This window comes from Centruroides sculpturatus, unplaced genomic scaffold, assembly GCF_000671375.1.
Source record: "Centruroides sculpturatus isolate CEXI.00-Female unplaced genomic scaffold, Cexi_2.0 scaffold252, whole genome shotgun sequence".
NCBI lineage: Eukaryota > Metazoa > Arthropoda > Arachnida > Scorpiones > Buthidae > Centruroides > Centruroides sculpturatus.
In genome coordinates, this window is record NW_019384463.1 from 451,155 (window position 1) to 469,940 (window position 18,786).

General features: G+C 30.5%; 1 long non-coding RNA gene across 1 annotated transcript; it reads right to left on the minus strand.

Moving 5' to 3' along the window:
- Positions 1–640: 640 nt before the first annotated feature.
- Positions 641–7,498, minus strand: LOC111620964. The gene is made up of 4 exons (XR_002755988.1): positions 7,213–7,498; positions 2,258–2,463; positions 1,214–1,389; positions 641–1,104 (listed from the first exon to the last, which is right to left on the minus strand). It is a non-coding gene; the product is annotated as an uncharacterized LOC111620964 (long non-coding RNA).
- Positions 7,499–18,786: the final 11,288 nt, after the last annotated feature.

An 18,786-nucleotide genomic window follows, 5' to 3' on the forward strand; every position in this document is an offset into this window, starting at 1 on the left:
AACGGAGAAAAAATTCAACACGGGATAGGTTAATATATTTTTTTCGTACATAATCGGTTATCCGAAAAATAAGTTATCCGAACCACCTCAGTCCCCAACTGATTCGGATAAACGACGCTCTACTTTATACGTAAAATTGAATTTTGATAATTATATGCCTTTAAGCAATGTTAAAGTGCTCGAATTGGAAGTAATCGTGAAAGGAATGGATTTTTCTTTGTTGAAATGCTGTTGAATGAAATAATTGCATCAACTACTTACATTGTAGATATTTCAAAGTTTTTCGTCGACCGCTAGTAAGATGTCGGCCAGCCTCTGAGACAAATTCGGCTCTGATCCGGAATAAAATTTTTATGCGCTTTTATTTTCACACATTTTATTAACAACTTCAAGATTTTCTAATTTTTTATTAAGAAATAATATTTAAAAAAAAAAAAAAACTCAAAAATAAGGTAACTACATTGTTCTGCCTGGTATACTGTTATCCTTATTACATAAAAATAACCAATCCAATGATAAAATTACATTGTTATGTAGTTTATTTTGTTTTATGTAAATATTTGTTAAAATTAGTTGTATTGTACAGGAAACATTTTCTTGAAAAATTTAAAATATGAATTAAAAATTATTATTATTATATTGTAAAAAGAAACCATCGAACGAAAAATGAATATTTTATGTCCATGTCTGTAGAAATTTCTAAGAAAATCGAACTACTCAGATTGAAAGAATAGATGAATTTGAGTGCTTAGATCGAACCTCTTCGATAGCAATCGAATTGTCCGTCGGTGTTGACTCATCCAGCACTGAATAATATTATATTTTGGAAAATCTATACTTTTCTAAACCCTGACCTCTAGCATTGTCTGTAATTATGATTAACTGTTCATCTACATATTTAAAAAAAGAGGCATAGGTGTTTCCTATCTATCCGGTGCTCTAACTAAAAATCTTTTCCTAGTTTGTCTGCATACGCCTCCAAAAATCAGTTCGGATATTAAAATTCTTCCTCTTGCATTTTCTAGTGCATAAATGTGCTTCCAATTTTTATTTTCTAAGTTATTCGCCATCGTTTTTACGCAGTTATCTTCATTAAAATTTTGACTAAAAGTAAAAAAAAAAAAAAAAAAGAGTTAAATCTTGAAATATTGAATGTACAGAAACATCCATTATGAAATTCTAAATTATAATCGTACTTAATAAAAGAAATTACCTGCCTTTTTATATTGATAAAGCTATATCATTCACTGAGTAGAGGAGATAGGCGTATGCCACACCGAGAACATCAAAATAACACTTCTATCATGCGACTGAAACATTATTTCTGGAATACATTTCGTCCTTAAGATACTCTTCAGCCATATATGAAGAGATAATTATCTATAACCACTGTAAAATTATAAAAACTATTAACAATAAGGTTTAAAATTCCATTACAGAATTTAGATTTACATCTTATCATAATATTCGCCAATTAAAAACATTTATTATAATAAAGACCTAAAATATTTTAAAAGTTTATTTTAGTTACATAAAATAAACTTTTAAAATATTTTAGGTCTTTATTCAAAGAATACTGATTTAAAATTTGCTGTTCTACTTACGTTATTACGCAGCAAATTAGTTCAGGGTAGGTACAATAAGTACTGTACTCGACAGTAATTTATGATTATTAACACTCTGTTGGATAAGAATGGTAATCATCTTATGCAAATTTTATTACCTTCATTATTATTTATTCTATATTTGTCTTGCATATCTGCCGGTAATATTCTTAAGTGTTTATGAGATATGAGACTATTTTCATTAGCCCATTAAGGTAAACACCCAACAAACCAAACAGACAATAGAAATGAGAAAAATTTATTTACGCGTGATATAACTCTATACAGATTCAATTTTATCTGGGTCGTTTGAATCGCTTTTGTGTATTATCAGCAAGATAAAAAGCAAAGCTTTCTTTTGCATTCCAAATTGCAATTCCAAAGCCACACGGGAATCCGATATAAGTTTTCATCTATTCCTACATGAAAAACAGATAAAAAAGTTCACCACAAAACGATTACTGATTAGAATTTTGTGAACGCAAATATGTTTTGTGAACGCAAATATGACGTTCACAAAACGATTACTGATTAGCATCAGTAATCGTTTTGTGGTGAACTTTTCTGTTAATTCTAAGTAAATTTAGTATGGTTAAACATTTTATTCGACACAGAAAAGTATAGTGTGAGCAAAATTAATAATTATAACTTACTTGTGAAATGAAATTCCTGAACCTTTCGTATAACTTGGTACAATTGATAGCAACACAAAAATGTGGCATAACTATTTCTTACGGTATTCTTTCGCTTTTTACCCTGAAACTGTCATGGCTTCCTTCTCTTCAACGAGCTTCCAAAAGTGGCACTATAAACACTGTTACTAGCACTTTATGTTATTCTAACTTGTTGGTTTCAACTTCTATAAAATGAAAATAGTTTCAGAGTTTACAAGTAACAATTCATCACAAGGAAAATTAATTTGTAATAGCACAAATATTAATAATAAAACTAATATATTGGAACCGGGCAAAGAAATATATAAATTTAATTGTTTATGTGTGATAAATTATGTAGATGAAACGGGTGAAAGTTAAAAGTTAGGTTTAATGAGCATATTTATGCAGTAAAAAATAATTCGCATTTATCAGCAGTTGCTAAACATTGTATTCAATTTAATTGTACCCCCTATAACACTGTAGATAATTCCGTGTTATGTGAATTTCATGTTGTACGAGTCACTTAGATTTTACAAATACGTGTGCCAGGCTGTGAACGGCTCACGTATTTGTAAAATCTAAGTGACTCGTACAACATGGAATTCATATAACACGGAATTACCTACAGTGTTATCGGGGGGTCTACTGTAATATAAACGACGATTCATTAAAGAGTATCTCTACTATTTACACTCCCAATCTCGGAAAATGTTATTAATAAACGTATTAAAATTACAGATTAATATAACATTTCTCCCCTTAAAAAAAAGAACGATTATAACATTAAAAAGTATTGACAGTTTCGTTTTAAGTCCATAGATGGCACCATATTTACGTTCTTGAATGAAGTAACAAATCGCATAAAAATATTATTATAAATAATAAATTGATATGAATCTTGGAGTAATTAAAATATACAAAATTTAAATTTAAAGCATTAATATAAATGATACTTTAACACAATCGAAATATCTATAAGAACGAATGTAAGCATTCCATATTTATATCGAGTGTTTTTACGTCAAGCATTTCATAAAAGGTCACGTTGGATATAATAATAGCTACACAAGTAAACAAGTGACGTTTTAAAATGAAAAATTAAAATTATTAAACAATTATATTATTTTTTTCTTTCGAATATTTTATAAGTAATATTCAAAAATAAAATTATAAATTTTTATTTACATAAAATTGACATTAAAATAATAGTAAACACGTAAACACACAATGTATAATTTATAAGTGTGTATTACTATTTCTTATTAAAATGATAATATACAATGAATATTTTGTATTAAATATAACTTTTGTATGAATTTATATTAAAGTAATATGAAAAAAAAATTAGTTTTTATCCTTTTATATAGTATAAAAATTAAGTTATAAAATAATTTCACATTAAAGGCTTCTATGATTTTATATATTTTGTTTTCTTCATAATAAACTGTAGGTGGAAGGAACGTTTTCATAAAAAAATATAAAAAATCGATGTCGCCATTTCTACCGAAAAATATTGCACTAAATAAAAATTGCTTGTTTTCGAAATGATGTGTTTCAATGTGTGTATTGATGTGTGCGACGTGTGCCCGCGTTTTTCGTGGATTAATTGAGGAAAGTGATTTTATTCTAAAGCAATTTGTTATGATAAGATGATGTCATTTATTTTATCTTTTCGAAAACATCAAAATCGAAAATTGAATTTGCAGGTTGTTTGCGTAGTGCCAGCTTATTTTCGTATAAACGTCACGTCACGGTTACGTTATCTTTCTTTGTTGTAATTCTCTTAAAATTACATATATAAGTTATATATTTCCCCCCTAAAATTATTTATTTTAAATATTTCTTTAATATTATATCGGTATTTTCAAGCTTGTTAAAGGTAAATTTTGCAAGTATACTTTATTTATATACTGTATAGTTGTGAAGGTTAGTATAACGTTAATATAATGCAATCTTCAAAATTTATTTTACTAAATAATGAAGAAACATTAAATATTTTGTAAATATATAATTAATATCTTTCCCTTAAACATAATAAATTGAATAACCAATATTTACTAATATTTATTGAACTAATTTCCTACTCTAAGAGAAGGATAGATAGTGTATAGAATAAAGATGGGGAGCACAGAATTCCACATCTCACTTTTTCATACTGACTCAGCTGCTTGTTACTTTCCAGATTTTTCTACTGTACACACCAATATGTACATATTTCAATAACACTTAAATATACAAAGGATTTTTCCTAAATAAATTATCTACTGAAATACAGGTGTTTTGTTCTGCCCACGTGTCGTATACGATCATAATTTTAAATGTTGCAAATGTTGGTAGATTATTAATACTGACTATACGCAAGAGTAGTGTATATGCAAATATGACGATAACATTGTCATTATTCGTGTTTATGAAATTTATATAGCTAGAAAATCTGAATTGTTATAAGAACGAAAAAACATTTCCTTTCGCCCGCTATTACCAGAAACGAACTTCTGCATTTTAATGTCGAAAACAGTATATTTACCGTCATTTCTGTCTCTACCTAAAATTTCTCTAAGTTTCGTTTCGTTCCCAGAAGTAAAGAACAGAAAGTTTCAACAAGATACACCATTCCACAAGACTAAAGAAATTCGTACTCTAATCCAATATCATGAGCATCAACTTGAGTTTTTGCCGTATGTTTTCTAGTTTAATCCTATCAAAGAGAATGTTTTTCAAATCGATATATATCTCTTTTGAGCTCCAAAAATTATAGAAATCAGATAGAATTCTTGGATGCATTCAGAGATTATCTGAATTGATTGTAACGATTTTTAAAATCATATTAAGAGTCGTTGTTATCAAAAGCATAGATCAAGTTAAATTTTTATAAGAAACTTAAAATTTATATTACTTTCCATGCTGTTATAAGCCTATATAACAGAAGGAAAGTATGGCGATCGGTATAAAAAAATGATCCCTTGAGATTTTTACATTTTTGGACTTAGGGCACCTTGAAACGTCAAAAAATACAAAAAAAATTCGGGATTTTTATTTTGTATGTATGGTTGTTAGTGTGTGTTTGTATGTGGGGCACGATTTTTTTACTCTCTTTGAAATTTAGTAACTCCTGTGTCTTTTGTCGAAAATTTCTGAAATTTTGCTGAAGGGTTTGTTTATTAGGGGATTGATGCTATTACGAGCATCAATCCCCTAGTAAATTTCGATGATTAAAGGTCGAGGAAATAGAAAGATAAAGGGGGTTGTATATATCTCGAGTAGAGTCGAACTTAATGACGATTTTATGTTATTAGCCTAATGGAAAAAAACCTAAAAATTAAGGTTTTTTCCATTTTATAATAGTTAAAAATATAAAACGTTTTAAAATAAAATATCATAACAAATGGCACCACCAAATGTTGCAGGGAAAGTTAAGCAACTTGCTGCTGGATTATTTTATTTTTATTCTTTTAATGTGCCACCTATCTGCTTTAATACCCGTACTGTCTGATATAATAATATTTTTATAATAATTAAATAAAATCTAGAAAAATAGCTACATTCGAGATGAAACAGTCTAGATTTATGTCACTTATTTAATTGCCTAAATCTCAAATTTTGGGGTAAACAAAACAATCTAAATTTAGATAAGAAAAATACATTCTAAAGTGACAATCCTGCCAAACACGTGGTACAGACATCATTGTTTTGAATGAAAGTAAAATGGCGGTCGAGTGTACCCACCGTTGTCACCAAGAGAGCTGTATCTAAAGTCACAGCCACTCTATGTAATATATTCTAGTTCGTTGTTCTATTCCAATTCATGAAACATTAATCTTTTAAAGTGATGCCGTTTAACCTGCAATAACGGCTCCGGCCATTAAAAATCCTATTTTAACTTCAACAACGGGAACTTCCCTCAAAATGATGCGTAGAAAATACTGCACTGTACAAAATTCTTCATAATAAAATTTGGTTACTGGCTTTTCATGTGGTTGAATGTATACGTAAAAAACAAAGTTTTCTTTAAAAATCAAGGAATAACCATTGTAGAGAATCTCTTGTTTTTAACTATTTCAGCTCACAGAAGAAATTGTTCATTCCATACATATTTCAAGTTCAATCATAGCCTACAATGGAAGATCAATTTACATCTGTATCTTTAAGAGTTCTCTGCACGTTAGGGGGCATTTCTAGAAAATATTTTGTGATTTTCTACAATGTCAAAATTGTCTTTGTGATTTTCTACAATGTCAAATCACCCGTGCAATTTTCAGCCAACCTCAGAACAATTATCTTTTTTATGTTAATTATCAGAGGTTGTTGACTGTATATGAAAAAGCTTATATAAAGTTTTTCAGTAATTTTAGTAATTAATATTATTATTATTTTATAATTTTTTTTCTTACGCAAAAAAAAGTCAATTAGCACATGTAAATTTATTGGAAAGCATCAAGAAAATGTTTAAATAAATAATTATTATTTGCCACTACATTTACACAGTATATTTTTTAAAATATAAAAAAATGAGGCAAGTTAAAATTGAAAATTCAAATTCTTTAATAGAAATGGTAAATTTTATTACACGTAAAACTTATTGAATAGCTTAACTTATCTAATAGAATATTTCAGAAATAGATAAAATGAAATCTGAGAAGTTTTCTTCTTGTTTGCAAAGTGACTCATTAGGCGTCATTTTAAAAATTGCATATAGTACCTTCTAGTGAGAGAAGCCAAGTTTTAAAAATAATTAAAGCTTCTTATCATTATGTTAATCCTTGATTTCGTCTATTAGTGAGCCTAACTTAATAATGAATCGACTATCATGGGAAAGATTATGAATAAACATTGATGTGAAATGTTTATGAAATGCTTCGAAGATTCGACTTGAATTCAAAACAAACCAAAAAGGTTCCTCATACGAAAATTTTCTAAGAGAATAATGCGAAAGAAAAGTGGTAATGATTTACCTCTGTTCGTATCAGTTTGAAGTTTTCTCCATAAAAAAAAATACTTTTTCTCTCTTCCTCACGATAGGTCGTCGCCATGTTTACTCTTAAGCAGGAAACAGCAGCCTTTCGAAAGTCTTCGAAAAATATTCAAAGAATATCGTATTTAAGAATGTTTTGTGAAGCACTTACTAAAGCGCTGAAAATAGGAATGTCTTGTATGTTACCGGCGTTGTAATTGGGACCGAAAGGGTACATTGACAACACATTCAAAAGTGCCGTAAATTGTATACAATTATGTTGTCATTCTGTGAACAATGGCTTCAAACAGAACAGACATTGTTCTGCCTGGTATACTGTTATCCTTATTACATAAAAATAACCAATCCAATGATAAAATTACATTGTTATGTAGTTTATTTTGTTTTATGTAAATATTTGTTAAAATTAGTTGTATTGTACAGGAAACATTTTCTTGAAAAATTTAAAATATGAATTAAAAATTATTATTATTATTTTTTTAATAAGCAGCAAAATTTACAAATGAGAATTAGCATTCACTATCCACTCCAGCATATCAATATGGGTATATTTGAGGTAGTTTTGGCAAACAATTCAACCTTCAACAGAAAACAACTCGGTTCTGTTCTGCCTCAGACGGAGAGATTATTTGAATATTGTTAGTCTATTTTAAAAACTGAACAATTACAATATAAGTACATAAATTTTCAGTGCAACGTACAATATTTAAAAAAAAATAGCTCACGTGTAATACTTAAGATTAATTTGACTTACTTGTTAGTGTGAGAATAATAATCAGTAACATTACGATATTTTGGTGAAAAAAAACTGTTTCCGTTCATAGTTACAAACTCACAATGATCTTGATAGTGGCAGACATGCAGTGTGGGGTTTGTTACGATGTTTTTGCAGTTCTCGCTAGCTTTAACAACCCACTGACCAAAAATTTATAGATATTTCTATTCTTCCCGAAAGTTTCGTTTTCCCCTAATTTCCTTCGTTATTTATTTACAAATCTATAACAAATGTAGGTTTATACATGAATGTTTATAAATAAATAAATAAAGATATGTATGTATAGTTACATACTCTACAATATTAACTTTACAACTAAGTTCTTAATCATCCAATTGAGATTAAACAAATCTTGTGTCGTATTTTGAGTTCATTATATAAATATAGCTTTAACATGAAATTCCTTGTTCCTTTTCTTCCTTTCAATATACTTTTTTTTTCATTTAGGCTATTCATTAATACTTTAATAAAAAAAATAAGGAATATGTACAGATATTCCAGAGAATCGTAAAATAAAATTTTATGTAGTGTTCGTTATCTCCGACAGAATGTAAATATTTTATAAGTTAATTCATCATATATTTGTTTCTGTAATAATAATTATCTTTAAAATGATATCATTATAATTACTCTATTATATATAAATAATATTTAATNTTTATCATTATATAATTGCATTATATAATTTTAAATTTTATTTGCAACTTTTCAAAACAGCAGAAATGTTTTTTCAATTAAATTATCTGCTGGATTCTAAAGGATTTTGATCTTATTTGTCGATTATAATTGTATCAGACGATATTCAAACCACAGTTTTAATTTCTGGTATTTAAGTCGTAATTTTGCAAAAATTAGCCTAAAATGTCAATCTTTTCCAACTTATGACTAACATTATTCAACCAGATAATAAGATGCAACTGAATGTAAGTCTGCCTATCAGCAGAAATTGGATGTGAAAGGTAGCAACACTTGGTGCAACTACTTTTGGTATGTATACACTTGTTCATTTAAGAAGATTACTATTTTGTTAATAGATTATGTATGCTCTTGACAACTAATGGTATTTGTAGCCAAACAAGAATGAATGAATAAATAAAGAAAATAACTTAGGTGACTAAAATTTTAATATATTCTTTGCTTGATTGATTGTTTTGTTTTAAATTTAAACAAAAAATCAAGATGGTAAAGTTCTGGATTTTAATTTAGCTTGTGATTATCATAGCAGATTTATTTAGCCAAATGAAACTATTAAGTTATTTATTTAGTATTTTTTTCCAAATTTTATGACTCTAGTGCTGTGAATTGATTTCTTTATAATACTGTCTTAATTTTCAATGGTCTGCTTGTAATTTTTACCAAATTCATTTATTAGAGTGTAATGCACTTGGTTGTCTTCTATCAAAGATTTCCAAAAGTGATCCCAATAAGCTGTTTTCCTTACATCTTATCGAAGAGGCCTTGCCTCACGGCATAAAAGGATTACATTACTCTTGGCCACATTGCACATGATTTTCTCTAACTGTTGCAAGTTAATATTTAAAATCATTTATCATCCTAATTGCTGTTAATTTAATTTACAGTGCTTTGTTTTATCCACTGTGATTCGTGCTTATACTGGTTGGACAATGTTACTAGTTATTTTGCATGCAAATTTTTCATAGATTGCATAAACAAATATTGAAATAAGACAGTCAGATAGCCAAGGCAGTCGAGACTGCCTACCATCCCAGAAGATTAAGGATCAAATCTGGGCATTGCAAAAAAACCCAGGAATTTCTCACGGGCAGTCTGGCCCCGTCCCTCTGCAATCGGTCGCCCTCTTGTGGGCTTGGTGAAACCCACAACATTAAAGAAAGAAAAAGGCCCTCTTAAACCAAAAAATAAATGAAGGCATTATTTCAATATATAGGGAAATAAATATTAAATAATTATATAAATTATCAATTTGTAAATATTTTGGAGTTAATACTTTTTTAATAACAGTCGATTTTTGTATTTCAGGCCTACACATCGGGTTGCTTAGAATTGCACTTGATGCCTCCCAAAGAATCGATCTACGACGAATCGGGAAGATTGACAGAATGTTAATAGTGAAAAATACTTAAAAATATTCCAAAATAGAAGTATGGCATGTATTTAATATTGAAAAATAACATTTTCGTAGATGAGCGAGATGTATTAATAAATAAAATATTAAAGATTTAACGTCCGTTGTAAGTTTAATGTATGAAAAAATATTTCTTCTCTTCACAAATAATTGCACATACATTTGAATATACTAAATTGGTTTTTGCAAAACTCAAAGATTTGTCGAAGTAAACTGTTTACAAAATTAGCAGAAAAGTTAACCTTTGTAAATATTAAATTGTCATCTTATTCAGATATAACCTTTATAAAACTTGTTTATAATGAAATTCTTTTAAATAAGATTTTTAAATTTTTTAAAGATAAAAAATAAATTGTACATAAATTACAGTTAAACTTTTAGGGTACTTACAATAATTGGATTAACTGCATTGGATGTATTCAAATGTTTTATTTTATATTATAGGACAAAGTTCCCAAATATTCAAAATTTAGAAAGTCAAGAAAATGAAAGTTGGCCAGGGAAAGTAAGGAAAAATCAGAAAAATTAAGCATTTCCAAATGAAATATAGTAACGTCTTGTTTTGAGGCTATTCCTAAAATTGTCCCATAGAACTTCATTATAAATCACCAAATTAACTCCTAACTTGGCCAATTAAGATGATGGTCACTGACCACCTCATCTTAATTGGCCAAGTTAGGAGTGTCCTAGTTAGATATTTATTCCTGGACAACAGAATAGGTAAACTCAACTTATTGTTTAATGCACTTTAAAAGGAATCAAGCTTTGTTGCTATAATTTTGGAACAGTTTGCGGAGCTCCCTCCCACAGATGGCATTCAAATTAAAATAACCTTTATTTATACCAAACAAATTCGTCTCCAGAATTTTAGTGAGGAGAAAGACAATTATATATTTGTTCAATAATTTATACAAAATTGATTTTTTTTCTTTTTGAAAAATATAAATCAGCAATAGTCTGTGTTGCTGATACATCATTCGCATCATTCAACAAGCCCAATGTAAAAGTCAGTTTAATTATTATGTTTTTCCCGACACTCGGACACCTCCGTATCTATAACTTCTATTCCAGGAATTTTTTCCAAATTTTCTTGTTAAAATATAGTATTTAAATAAAACCTTTACTCCCATTTTATAAGCATATTGATTCTATCTGTGGAGACTAAACAATTTTGTGTAGTACTGTACATTATTTCAAATGGACCCTATTACGATAGCTTGCATTCGTTGTACATTCAATATTTTTATATTCAGTGTTAATATATTACCCTGTAAGAAAGGCTACAATATGTAAATTATTTTATTTATTATTTACTTTTATAATCTGTATTAAACTTTTAGTAGGATTCAGTACAGTACTCTGTCAATAACCCCACTTGGGGGACTGCTCACTTTTGTGGCCAGAAATTGCATATCCAAAATCTGAAGTTGTCCCGTAATATAATAGTTCTTACTTTTATTTATTATTAAATTTTTTGATTTGTTTTTTGAAACCGTGATCTGTTCTATAATTCTGGCTTAGTAAACACTAGTATTGTGTTGTATTCCAAAGACACGTGGCAAGTTTTTCCATCAAATATATTTATTAGTTGAGTTGTTGGAGAGGGGTAAAGCCCAAAACGAGTACAAAACAATGTACCGTATCGACTCAATAAACATATTTGATGGAAAAAGTTGCCACGTGTGTTTGGAATATAACACAATACTAGTGTTTACTAAGCCAGAATTATTATTAAATGTCATACTTAATTAAAATTTAATTAAGGATGACATCTTATATAATTTTAATTAAATTAAATTAAATTTTTGGGTTAAACAAGTTATTGCATTACTCTCTTAGAGGCTCGGTTCAACTGGTTACAGTAGACCTATTTCATATTTACTGGTACCATCCCTGGTCCTTAGTCTTTACTCTCAATTTGTGTGTTGCAACATATGTTGGGGATTTGGCATTATAGGAATGCGTTTGTTGAATCATTCAAATGAACTCGATTCTATGATGCGATATCTTTAACACGTTTGTGTTGCTATACACGGAATTTGAGATTAAGGTCTTTGATGCAGAGGGATCATTTTCAAAGCGTTGCACTACATGCCCTACTCGATGTGACAGTCGCTATAGATTGTGTTTGTTTTTTTATATTGTAAATTATTTTTTATTAAATATTCCATTGCGCATTAAAAAATTTTAAGCAAGTGAAAACGGTAACTCAACAGAGAAGTACTGTTTTCATTTATGCAAACAGTATTATCGAAAATACTCAGAAATAAGGCTAATAAGCTTTGATACGCGACAATAAAATTAAACAGTTATAATTTATTTATTTGCTACGAGTAAAGTACATTAATTATCTATATTATCTTGACATGTAAATTGTTTCGAACTTGAATACGCCAAAACCCATAATGCGTAATGTATGAATCCCGGGACTAGTACTCTTATCAGAAATGGTTATATTGAAAATAATGGAATCAAGAATTCGAACGAAGGATTGTATTTATAATAATGTTATTGTGTCCATTTAATAAAATATGTAATATTAAAATATTGTATTAATGAAAACAGAAGTTGAAACGCTTTGTATTTTTTTATACTTTTAATTAAACATTAAATTTTCTACATTTTTGCAATTAGTTCGATCGAACCCGGGTTCGTTCCTTGTCGGAAGCGATAGTTTTAATGGGCGATTTGTCTGGAATATTTATGGTTCGTCCCTCATCATCCAGTCACCTCTATTGTGGGCCTGGCCGAGCCGTTAATGGGCATGACTAAAACTGTTTTCAGAGCGGAAAGAGTTTTAGTCATGCTTTTATTAGCATCATAATTAAAAAATTAATGGAAGCTCTCCGGTGCAAGTGCACCGGGGAGCTTCCATTAATTTTTTAACAATATTAAAGGAGTGGGATCATATCTTCCAAAAAAATAATCCGATTTTCTTGAAAAATTTATGGAAATTTTGCAGGGAGATTTATTTATTAGAGTCTAATACATAAATCTCTCTGCAAAATTTCCATAAATTTCTGAAAGAAGGCACGGGAGTTATTAAAAGCTTCAACGGGAGGATTAAAAAATCGTGTCCCCCCACATCCATACATACAGTGAAAACCCAACGCTTTTGCATTTCTCTACGTTTCGAGGTCCTCCGAGTACAAAAATGTAAAAAATCTTCGGGGTCATTTTTGAATGATCTCCATACTTTCCTCGTTTTATATGACAGCGGGGAAAGTAAAACGGAAACAAAATTCTCTGTGTATCGGCCCGTATTTTGTTTAAATCTCGGGACCCGCATAAACCAAACATTTTGAAATTTGGAAGTAATACCGGAGTCAATGGATTATCTGGTCACCGACTGCGAGTGGAAAATTAGTGGAAATGACTGCATTAGCCGCTTCGGACGTTTGGGCTGTTATAATCTGAAAATAGTAGAATACATTTTATATTCCAGTCGTTTAACAATTTTTTAGTTATTTAGTTAATGCATTAACTAATAAATGCTAATAAGTTATTTAGTGATTTAGATTTTACTCATTCAGTCAAACATGAAACGCGCTTTGTTCCAGGATGCAAATCCGAATATCTTAGTGAAAAAGACAATAAAAGGCACTTTTTGTAGAGTGCCAGAAAATTATTTGGAACGCCGGAGAAGATTCGTTTCACGCAAAGACAAGGACACAAAGGCTCGTATGTGTGACAAACATTTTAAGGATCAATTCTTAATAAAATCATTCAGTCACGCAATCGATGGCCAATTAGTGCAGCTTGCGCGCGATAGATGGGCACCGACACCGGATAATTTTCCACCTAAATTCCCAATTTTCCATCCTAAATTTTCCAATTGTCAATATTTAACGTTTGGCAAAGGCTTTCTGTGAAATAAAAAATTATATTACAAAATTTAAATAATAATTTTGAAGATGTTAATCCTAACACGGATTGTATTAAACCGTTTATTATCAAGTTTATGCAAAACACACGTAAACCGTATAAAACCTAAAATTCTTTTAACGCTATTTTTCACTTCGGCTTTGAAAATGTTTATCAAATCAAAGAAAATCGAAATTATTAATTCATTCATTTACTTTAAGGTAACTTATATTAAAATAAGAATATTTATAGGAAGATCGTTCTATCTACTGTATATAACACATCGAACGCGTGTCCGTCCGCGTAACGGTATGCCAAAAACGGGCACTAGAGGCGCCCTAGCGACGATTTTAAATTAACGATAAATTATTTTTATTTGTAATAGGAATTTATTATTTATACCACGGAATGGTATAAATAATTATTATACGTCTCGCCTCGCCTTATTATATGCCTCGATTAACCTCGCGCCGCACGTTTACGTCATCCCGCGACTCGGTGAACGTGGCGCATCGACTCACGGGAAATTTGTCGAAAACATGGCGGATACGTTTAAAATCGAGGTTTACGAGCGAAGGTAAATAAACAAATTAAACTATTTTAAAGTATTTATAGAATGTTTAATAAGTGTGTGTTGTCGTCGAATTTGTTTAATTTCTTTATTTTTTGTTCTGAGATATTAAACAATATCTCAGAATGGGTAAAGTTTAAGAAACGAAATGTGACAACATAGCTGGCGTATAAAGGGGCATCAATACTATTAAATTTTGGTTCTTAATTAAAGAAGACATAAAAGGGGTCGTGTGCCATATCCTTGAAAAAGTATTAATAAAATTAAAAAATGTCAGCTTGTTCACTGGAATGAAAATAAATGTGAAATTTATTTTCATTCCAGTACATTTCAAACGAACATATGGCAATTCAAACTGTACACACAATTAAAGTATTGGAATATGGTGTGGAAGAGAAGCCAGAGAAAGAAATACGTTTGAAATGGAATCAAAACTAAACAAGTGCATCGAGCAATGGTCAGAAAACTGGCTCTATCTACCTGAGCGATCCATAATTATTAACAAGGCGATTATAGCAAGAATTATTTATAACCTTTATATAACAAATTTAAACAAAAAGATTAAAAAATTAGAGTCCTATTTACAATTATCTATGGCAGAGCACATACGAACCAATGAGCAGGAAAATACTATAATCAAAAACAATAAAGAAAACGGAGGATGGAATATTTGGGATATAAAACACCTTGAAAGTGCCATACAAATTGCAACTATAATAAACTCATTTAAACAAGGCAATCATTCTGTATACCATGTGATTAGTTATATAATAGGTCCGATCTCTAACAAGATCACTGGGTTAGATGAACGTTTACCATTCTTAATCAACAACGATAGAAAGTTTAAAAGATGGCGAGAAATACTGAATAAAATCGTTAAAGAGTATAATAACTTAATAAATAATCATAATAAAACTAGACCGCGCATGTTTTATAATGTGATACATGAACAAGTTCTTAATGAAAATATGGAAGATCCTTCTATTAATTGGCCATTAACCTGGAAGAACATACACAACCTCCCAAACGAATGGTTGGAAACCTCCTGGCGTATTCTCAATAACATTGTACTAAAGAATTCCTCTATAGATATAGGATAAGTAGAAACTCGAACTGTTCTAGATGTGGCCAAACAGAAACTATAGAGTACCTCTTTTATATGTGCGACATAGCTAGATCCATATGGGCATGGATTGCAAAGATCTGGAGAGTAAAAATAATCTGGCAAATAGTTACAGTCGACCCCCGTATAAGATCATTGATTATTCCGTTTTATATGAATTCCATGTTGTACGAGTCACTTTGATTTTACAAATACGTGTACCGGGCTGTGAACGGCTCACGTATTTGTAAAATTTAAGTGACTTGTACAACATGGAATTCATATAAAACGGAATAATCAATGATCTTATACGGGGGTCGACTGTAAATAACAGAAAAAGTTTTCGGTCCCTAACCAATATAATTAGGGGAGACCGGGGCAAGATCGGCATGTTAAGCTTTACTTAAATTTTGTGTAATAAATACTGCTGTAAACTGAAATAAAAGCTTTGCATATTGTCTATTGGAATGTTTTCTTACTATAGAACTGGTTAAAATCAGTTTGGAAATAAAAATAATTAAAATAATTACAACTTTACAAGAAGAGAGAAATTTACGAAGTTGCCCCGGGTATAGGGGCAAGATCGGCAACTTCTCTCTTTTTGTAAAGTTGTAATTATTTTTATTAAAGTTGCCCCTGGTATAGGGGCAATAGGGATANATTCGAGTTTCATTTTCGTGTACAGTATCGTTAGAGCTCTATATTTACAGTATTCGGAGGGCTGTATTACACGTGTACTCGCCTCCAACAGGAGTCAGTATCTGAGGACGAAAGGTCACGTCATTCGGTGTCTCCGCTAGATATACGTGTATAGATTTCCGGCTCAATAATCCGGCATCCTCGCTAATCTGGTACTTCTATGCGCCAGGAATGACCAGATTAGTAAGTGTATTACGATGGTTTTCATTTTAGTTAAAAATTAGTTGAAGATTTATAAAATTTATTTATTTTACATAATGAAAGACTTTTGCATTCATAACGTAAGGCGCGCGAGCAACCTTTATAGTAAAAGCTCACGTAGTATCGTTTTGAAGCGTGACGAAGTCGAAAAAGTGAAACCAGAATAGGCCCAAAGGTTTATAGGGACTGCGGGAAAAATCCTCAGGCTAAATGCTTCAATAGTAGTTTGTAAAATAAAACAAGAGGCTGAATTAAAAATTCTTAGTGACTACAAAACGATGACACCAAATGAGATAAAAAATTTTTTATAGAGGAACAGAAAAAGTTATCCGTGTTAAGCAAAGCAAAATTATATTCAAGGACGATTGGTAACAAATTGAATGTCTCACTATTGATTTTAGTACCCTTATCGTATTGTATAAAATAGTACCTAAAACAATTATAAATAAAGGTTTATAAGTACTCCCTCCTAAGCAATATGGTATGTTTATTCAAATTAATGTAAGAGAGAAAGAATTCTCTCAACAAAATAAATAGTCTGTAACTGAAATACTGTATATCTTTGTACACTAGTATGAAAAAGTGATAAATAATTGTCAAAGTAGTAAAATATGTAAACTGTGTCACGATAATTTAAAATATAACGGCAATACATAAAGCATTTTGTTATAATCTTAAATTCAAATGTAACATATGATACGAGTTCAAAAGTATGTATGAAAGTATATTTCACAAATCCTTCAGATGTAAATATTATAGGAGGGTTTGTGAATTTTGAATTATTATATGTGGTGAAAGTTATCACCTAAGTTTTAAATATGGATGTACGAAAACGAATAATTTTGTAGATTCTCAATACAGCGTGTTGCTGAATTGTATTCTAATAAGCGTTTTTAATAAACTTTAATAAAAAGTCATATCTCTTAATGAATATTTTACTCGTTATTAGCGTTCAAAATTAAAAAAAATAAATAATAATAAATATCTTGTAAAAATTTGAACCATTTCATTTCGTACTTTTGTCGGACCGATTGAAACGAGCGCGGAATTTTTCATTACGTATTCTGTGACGAAACTGACTTTTAGTCTTTTAAATTCAGATACCTAAATAAGGGGGCGGCGAAATTTTTCTCCGCCCCGGACGGCCGACACCCAAGCTACGCCACCGTCAAACGGGGTAAACAAAATCGTGCCCCCCCACACAGTCAAACATCCACGCGTATAGGAAAAAAACCTCGAATCTTTTGCGTATCTCGAAATTTCCAGGTGTCCCGAGTCCAAAAATGTAAAAATTTGGGAGGGGTCATTTTTTGAAAAGTAAAAATTATCGAATACATATTTATATATTACTTAGATGAGTCTTTTAGCTTCGGAATAAAAAGTTTCTACGTTCTATCTTTATTAGAACTGTATTTATCGAATCTTTTATTCTGAGGTCACGCGATGACGTCAGAATTTCCGGGTCTCTTTCGGTAACGAGTCCGCCCTTGGTCGGAGTCGACTCCACAGCCTTGGAAAAAAGTCAAAGGAACCGTGCCTGATGGAAATTTGTAAAGAACGCCCACTAAGGGGTATCCCGGGCTACTAGTCTCTATAAAATACAGTCGCTCGCGCAATTACTGATATTATAACGTATATTTTACGTGGATGCGATACTTGTCGCGTAAGATATAAACAAACGAAGAGCCCAAACGATTGCGGCGCACCGATCGGCAAAACTTGTTTATTACCCTCTACTTTTAAAAGCTAGAACAATAGGCGTTCGGAGACCAGATAATCCTTTGACTCTGGTAATACTTCTACATACGGGGAATTGATGCCGTTACACTTTGCAGATTCTAAGTCGAGGGGGATAGGTCAAATCTGGCGCAGAATAGAATCAAATTTAGTGAAAATTTTACCCTTTATTGGCATTTACAATTTTAAAAAACTTACTCCTATCCGAAAAATAGGGCTTTTACCTATAATAAATATTAATTATTTTTTGAACAAAATCACATAACAGATACTAGTGATGGGTAGGTGGGAAATCCAGTTCCACTTCTGGAAGTGGAACCGCTTAGATGCGGAGCTGCCTAGAGTATTTCCGGAATGAAATCGACAAATAGAAGACGTTATACCTTTGTATGTGGAAAGGGAACAGCGGAAGTGAAACGTGAAATGACGTCACTTCAACAATGTGGTAATAGAGATGGGTTGTTTCGATCCGACACTACACACTTTACTTCTTCATAT